Genomic DNA, 7,934 nt, shown 5'->3' on the forward strand with positions numbered 1-7,934 from the left:
CCCTGGGCACATCACGGAAGTTTGAACAACCCCACCTTCTTCAGCCTTAAATACCTGATCTCAGGCTGTGCTGGCTGAGCAGGTTGTTTAGTTCGTATTCAGCACGAACTGAAACTTCTAAAGCAAAGCTCCTGCTGCTTCAGTGAGTGAGCACTGTATCTCTGGTTCTCTGGTGGCAGGGGGGTAGGTCTGAATGTTTTCTCAGCTTCTCAGCTCTCTCCCTGCACTGACCCCCTTCAGTGACGAGGACAGCACCAAAACTGTCAACTGGCCCGTCCCTGTGCCCTGATTGTTGTCATTATTAGGGCAGGATCTTTTAAGGATCCCTAGAAGCGTTCTGGCTCCTTAGGGGAGAAAAAGGTTGGAAAAACCCAAATCATCTGTCTCTTTATATCAGGGATGTATCTGAGCATTCTTGGAGATGAGGATCTCTTGTGCCACTGGCAGTTGGCTGACCCCGGCTTGTCCTGTCCAGCCACCTCTTGTTTACAAGCAGGATGGGATGTGTTTGTCTAAGGAGATTTGCATTTCCACAAGGTACATTATATACAGAGCCCTGAGGTACTTGGTTCTACTACTTGTCTCTGGTTTAAATCTCTAAGAAAGACAAGGCTATTCCTTTGCAGCTGTGCATTCCCCTCTCCTACCTGATTCTTCACAAATGTGGAAATTTAATTTGTAGAGAGCTTGGAACCATAGAATCATAGAATCATGGAGTCATTTAGGATGGAAAAGACCTTTAAGGCTATTGAGCAACCTTAAACCTAACACTGCCAAGTCCACCATTACCATGTCCCTAACTGCCACATCTACATGTCTTTTAAATACCAGCAGGGATGGTGACTCAACCACTCCCCTGGGCAGCCTGTTCCAATGCTTGATAACCGTTTCCATGAAGAAGTTTTCCAGCCTTTTGCTCTGGTGTTCAGAGAATACAATACCACTGGGTGTCAAGGAAGTATCTCAATAGGGGGGAAATTGAGGCAGAAAGAGGAGGAGAAGAGAAAGAGGAAAAGTGAGGGAGGAAGAAAGGGAAGAAGGGAAGGACTGAAGGGGGGAAGGAAGGCAGAAATGTCACCAAAACGGGATAGAAGAACTTATCGACACCAATGTGATGTAGATAGGCAGACACTCCTTTATTAACAGCCGGGTGCGCAGGGGAGTCGTCTCGCCAACAACGCACACCTAACTCATGTAGCATGCTGATTATATTGGGTACAGTAATACATGTTAATCAAGTTCTTAAACATGCTAATTCTTGTAACTCATTTTCATATTCCCACCTCTTTCTGGTCATGCGCACTTGAGTCCTGAAATGAGTCAGGGGGCTGCTTTTGTGACCACCACGGACTACTGACTCAAAAGAAGGACCCCCCAATGTCCTTGACTCAGAGACTTTGGCTCACATTGCAATTTTAACACGCTTCAAGGCCCTTTCACAGTACAACTTTTAAAACACCTGGTCTACAGGGCAATAAATCATGCTTACTAAACAATCTAACAATGGTACCTCATCTAGCAGCGTAACTGGTTGTATGGTTACCTTAAACTAAATACAACATCTCTACGACTACTTAAAACATTACACCACTATCTTTTACAAAACCCGATGTTTCTGTGAGATTCTATTTAATTGATTAGTCCTAATCATTCCTTATCAAAATCACCAAAAATCATCAACTCAAATTAATAACAAATAAGTAACAATCAGTAACAGAAAGAAAGAGAGGAAAGAGCAGGGAGAGGAGCCCGTGTGCTGGACTGGGAGGCTTGAGGAGTGCCCAGCTTGCTCCCCATGGGCAAGAGGTGCTCCCTCTCCTGGGGTGTGGGTGCCTTTGGTGGCTGCTGCCCCCCAGCACGGGTCCACAGCACAATCTGCAAATAGCAGCTGTAATTCACACCATCCCTCTAGTGCATGCTGGCACACCAATAATGAGGAATTCAATGAAAATTGCCCCAAGGGAAATTAGAAAGACCATTTGTCAAAGGGTGGATGGAGGTTGGAAGAACAGTAAGCTGTTACAGAAAGTAAACCTGAAAAATAGAGTATGGTAACAACCGGGAGGTGCTGGGACCTGTGAAATACCCTGCCTCACATCAAACCGGCCTTTAATCCCACTGATACAAACCCGGAATGGCATTTCAAAGTACAAAGGCACTGGAAAAGGCATGTCAGTCAAAACATTGCAATTCAATTTCCATTATAAAGTGTTGTTCTTTACAATACACTGGAACAGAACACATGACAAGATGTCTGAATCAAGGTATCAAAATGAAGTTTTGTCTTGCCAGAATTTCCTTTTGGAAAACACCTTCTTACAGATTACCGTACTCGTACATAAGAATAATCAAAAACCGAAAGCTCCCCTTAGTTATACTGTAAAATCCCAAGCCTCGAAAGTTGAGTCTGTAGGCTGCCAAAAGTCCTACACCCACTGCAGTCAATGGAAGAGGAAAACACTTTTGGGTGTCCTGGAATTCCACAGCACGCTGTAGGGTTGGGCCTGGAAAATCTGTTTCCCTTCCGTAACATTTTCACATGACCTTGTGCACATGCAGGACTGCTATAAAATAGGATTGCTTCTGCACACTGGGCTGGAAGCAGTGATTTTACTGATGCACTTGCTTGGAGAAGAGAGTGAAGGAAGAGGTACATTGAATTTACTGAGATAAAGAAGTAGGATGAATGGCACATGTCTGCAAGTGTAAATCAATACACTTCATGAATGTCAAACAGAGTTGCTTCCGCCTACCTTCTGCTTATCTCTATAGGACTGAACTTTCATAGAATCATAGAATGGTTTGGGTTGGAAGGCACCTTAAAGATCATCTGTTTCCAACACCCCTGCCCTGGGCAGGGACACCTTCCACTAGACCAGAGCCCCGTCCAACCTGGCCTTGAACCTTTCCAGGGAGGGGGCAGCCACAGCTTCTCTGGGCAATCTGTTCCAGTGTCTCACCATCCTCACAGTAAAGAATTTCTTCCCTGGATCTAACCTAAATCTTCAGTTTAAAACCGTTACCCCTCATCCTATCCCTACACTCCCTGATAAACAGTCCCTCCCCGCCTTTCCTGTAGCCCCCTTTAAATACTGGAAGACCACTATAAAGTCTCCCCAGAGCCTTCTCTTCTGCAGGCTGAACAACCCCAACTCTCTCAGCCTGTCCTCACAAGGGAGGTGCTCCAGCCCCCTGGTCACCTTCGTGGCCTCCTCTGGACCCACTCAAGCAGGTCCCTGTCCTTCTTATGCTGGTAGCCCAGAGCTGAACGCATCACTGCAGGTGGGGTCTGACAAGAGCGGAGCAGAGGGGGAAAATCACCTCTCTCGACCTGCTGGCCACAGGAGGTACTATAAATCTTGACACTAGTCCATGATAGAAGAATCCAATTAATTTCACAAATTAATTAGAAATATTGAAGTTATGAAAGTCATACAGGTAATGTTTCATACAGGTGAAGATGACGGGTTCAGAGCAGGGAGTGCTAATAAATGCATTGGTAACACACCTTGTTTACAAATGCATAAAGAAAACCAATGCCCACGGGTGGCAGGACCCAGGTTCTGCAGTGGAAGGTATTCAGAAATGTCGAGATTGAGATGTCTTGCTGTAATTTGAGAATTTCAGCAGCCTGAAATCACCGCAGGAACTGCATTTCTTCCTGTGATTTCCATTTACTGACAAACCAAACACTGAACTGTAGTAAGGAGATCTGTGCTTGGTGAATACAAACTGTCGTTTGACACTCTCACTGACTCGAGATGTTTAGATAGAGAAAGCCCAGAAGAGCTTTTGCCATATGATGATAATGATAAACCCCTCCATCCTTGTATACCTATGGCGCATACTGACATAGCCCAAATTCCCAGTAAGCTTAGACAAAAAGTAGTTCTGAAGTCATAACAAAAACCCCAGGAGACCAGGGATAGCCTGGCACTTGGACCGTCTGGATGTGCCTCCTCCTCTGCAGGCCCTGATCCCTCAAGGATGCTTGTCATGGCACACAGAGCCATCCTCGGCCACTGAACTCCTAGGAACATGGCAAGACAGAAACAGGGACTACCTGGATCACTAAATCTCAACCCCTGCAGATGCATCAACCACAAAATGAGCATGTATTCCAGAAGAGCTCAAAGGACATCCTCCAGCCACTACAGGGGGTGCCTTCAGCACCCAATAGCAAATGAAAGGCCTGCCATAAAATAAAAGCTGCCAAGTCTCAGTGAACGTTCCCCAGGCAGCAGGCAGCAGGAAAACCCTCAGCAGATCTGAAACAAGTCAGTGATAGAAGATAAAGGGGAAATGAGGGAATTCTGACAGACTCAGAGCCATCACACCCCCAGGTGCACCCAGGTACCTGTTTGGTGCTGTGTTGGAAATAGCAGCCCCATCACAGCTCTGCACACAGATTAGATCCTCCATGCTTGCTTTGAGGGGAGTTTTGGGGCTGTCCTCACAATTGGTTTTGGGTGAAACCAAGGAAGCTCTATAGCAGGTGCTGTTCCTTGTCTCTAAGTCCCACAAGAGTAGGGGCAATGCCGAGAAAAGCCCTGAATCTCAGGATGCACCGAAAAGATCTTATAGTTGAAGGATGGTTTTCACGTGATGTAGCAAGTCTGCAGGTTGATGCAAAGGTATTAAACACCCAGACTTGGACACCCAGGTGGTGGTATCAGATGGGGAAAGGAAACAGCTGCATTTGAACAGACATTTAATTTCCACATGGCAAACAGTAGCTCCTTTGATGTGGCTTTGAAGCAAGAAAGGTTCTTTTTCCCTTTTTACAGACAAGGCAGTGGACTAGAGGAAGGCAGATCCTTCTGTCTCAAGTCCCTCCATGAGCTTGGGGAAGGGGCTCCAAGGCAATACATGTGTTGGGCTATGGAGCAAGGCTGTCTCAACTTCAGCTTCCAGATCCCAGGACAGCACTGCAACCCTCCTACCCACTTGTGAAACCTAATAACCTTCAAACTTGGTCTTGTTTAATTTTCAGCCCACACAGACCTGCACAGCTGGTATAGAATCATAGAATCATTTAGGTTGGAAAAGACCCTTAAGACCACTGAGTCTGACCATAAGCTTAACACTGCCAAGTCCAACACTAAACCATGTCCCTAAGCACCACATGTACAGGAGATGAGCGATGGTGACTCAACCACTTCCCTGGGCAGCCTGTTCCAGAGCTTCACAACCCTCTTGTTGATGAAATTTTTCCTAATATTTTCCTAACATCCAGGAGCAGGGGGAGGGGAAGGTGTTGGGAAATTGATTTGGAAGGTTTATTTTCATATCTTTTTTATCTCTTAATTTCACTGGTAAAAGGCTGTCAGGATTTTCCTTCACCTATTCTTTTCAGGAAACTGCTGTTTAGCTATGAAAGGAAGTCCAAATCTTTGCTTTCTACACATTATTGATATGGCACAGCAACTGGATGCAAAGAGTGATCTACTGATTTTCCTACCTCAAGAGGAAGATTTTCCTACATCAAGAGACCTGCCAGAAAAAAAATTGTTACTAAATGGCTTATGCACCTAGATTTTTGAGATAACAGAGCTTAACAGCAAACTCCTGAGGCTGGGTAGTGAAGTGCTAAGGCTTGGACAATGGGCCCAAGCCAGAGTTGACCTATAGATGAATCCTGTATATTTTATAACTGATAACCATTGTGCTTATAGATATTACACTAAGTTATAACAAACTACCTACTCTGATGTATATTGAAGCCTGAACAACTGGCCCTGAGCCAAAGCTGCTAACTCAGTATGTAGTCATTAGTGAAATATGTATGGAAGATGTAGCTCTCTTGAATGTATCTTTATCTTTCTTCGTGTGTGGATAAAATAACAGGGTCATGGAGACAGTTGTCTGGCCCTGTGACCTGATGTGTGACCTTGCTCATAATCCAATTAGATAAGCAGGGAGACTCCCTTAGCTTCTCCCTTGAGCCCTGGCCAGGCTCTGGGGGAATCTAATATGAGATTGAAACCAGATATTTCCGCTTAAATCAAAGGTGCCAGCTCTTCTGGCTTGCTGATTTTTGGGTATACAAGGCTGGACCCGCTTGCAGCAACTTTGGATGCCTCACCTACGGGTGGACGCACCACGTAGGATTTCCCACTTGCTGGGACAGGCTCTCCAAATCCTCGCTGTAACCGGGGCTGCCCAGCGACTGCGGATATGGATGATGGTAGTGTATGCAAGTGGTGATGGATCTTTCTTAATCACTGTTCTCTCTCTCAGGTAGTAATGATTTGATACATTACCCTAATTTTCCTATTTGTTTGAGTGCACTATTCTGTCTTTTCTTACCGTATGTTTTCTGTATTATTCTGTTATATTATTTAATTATTTCCAGTAAAATACACCTACTCTTATCACTCTGGTGTCTGAGTTTAATCGGTATCCCTAATCAGCAAAACAGGTAGCCAGGAGTATATATTTTCTAGGCTAATAAATAATGCTTAGTGTGCTCTGTCAGGCACTCTGAGTAAAGACAGGATCCCACAGGTTTTACGTACCTCTGACTTCAAGTTCCACTTGTGCTCCCTCGCCCTTCCCCCTCAGGACTGGTGTATATGTTGAAGTTGGCTTGCGTGTTTCTAAACTCCATTGCCCTAACTCATGCCTGCTCTGTGGCTGGGCTGTGAGCCTTCTGTTGAGAGGTGATTGCTTTGCACTTTTCTATATATACACATAGAGAAAGAAAAAGAAATCCAGCCTCAAAGAACCTGCAGTCTAACTGGCATAAAGTAAAGGACTTGGAGAAGGCACACTCATTCCCACTGTGCAGGCAGGAAGCAAAATGCAGTATTTAAGAACTGAACACACACAATTATTCAAGGGCTTCATTTTCATGAACAGAAGTCAGCATCATCTTCCTCTGAAGTCTGGTGGTTATCATAAGGCCAAGTGCAGGGAGGGAAACAGCAGCTGAAGAGAGACTGACCCTCAACTCCCTTTCCCCAACTGTCTTGTAGGACAGCATTTTCTCCTTCAGGATGCTGTCCTAGTTTCATCCAGGATAGAGTTAACTTTCCTTGGGCTGGGAGGGAGCACAGCTGGAGGGCCAGGCCCGGATTGGTCACTGGGGTATTCCATATCATTTGACGTCATGCTCAGTATATATAGGAGGTGCTGTCTCATACCTGCTTCCAGTTGGCATGGCAGGATTTTTCATGCAGTTGGGATCGCTGCTGGGGGTGGGCTGCGTGCCGGTCGCTGGGTGGTAAGCACCTGCATTGTGTATTGCACATTTGGACCTCCTATTGTTACTGTTGTTTTGCTACTATTACTAAACTGTTTGGGGGTTTTTTTATTCAATCTACAAATTCTCCTTTTTTTGTCCCTCCCTTATTTCACCAGGGGGGGGGGGCAAGAGTATGTGACTGGGTGCGTGGTGATTGGCTACTGGCTGAGTTCAAACCTCAGCAATGCACAGTAGAGAGACTTAGCAAATGTGTTAAGTAGGTGTGCTATATGTCTGTGTTTGCCACCGCAAATCAGCATGCTTCTTGTTCCTCCAGGGAACTCAACAGGAGCAACCTCTGTTCTGTGTAAACCACCTGAGCAAGATGATACCCCAATTTGTTCTCCTGTCGCCCTTGTCAATTTTCTGGTCTCATGGCATAAAATTCTCTTTAAAAAACACTGCAGTTTGACTTGGACATCAGAGATAGAAGAAGAACAATACTAACAACAACAATAAGGAAAATAGTTTTCTTCTGATTTTGTGGCACTCAGTTGTAGGACTGCTTCTTCCAAACGGAGCTATCACTATTAGGCATGCAGAGGAAGATGAGCTGGTTGGCAGCACAGTCACACTGCAAAGAAGTGACAGGAAGGTAGAGGAGAAGTTGCAAAAAAAGAGGGTACTTGGACAGGGGTGTATTAGAGCTTTTTGCTGAACTTTTGATTAAATATCCATAGCAACCACA

The sequence above is a fragment of the Strix aluco genome, chromosome Z (genome assembly GCF_031877795.1).
Source record: "Strix aluco isolate bStrAlu1 chromosome Z, bStrAlu1.hap1, whole genome shotgun sequence".
NCBI lineage: Eukaryota > Metazoa > Chordata > Aves > Strigiformes > Strigidae > Strix > Strix aluco.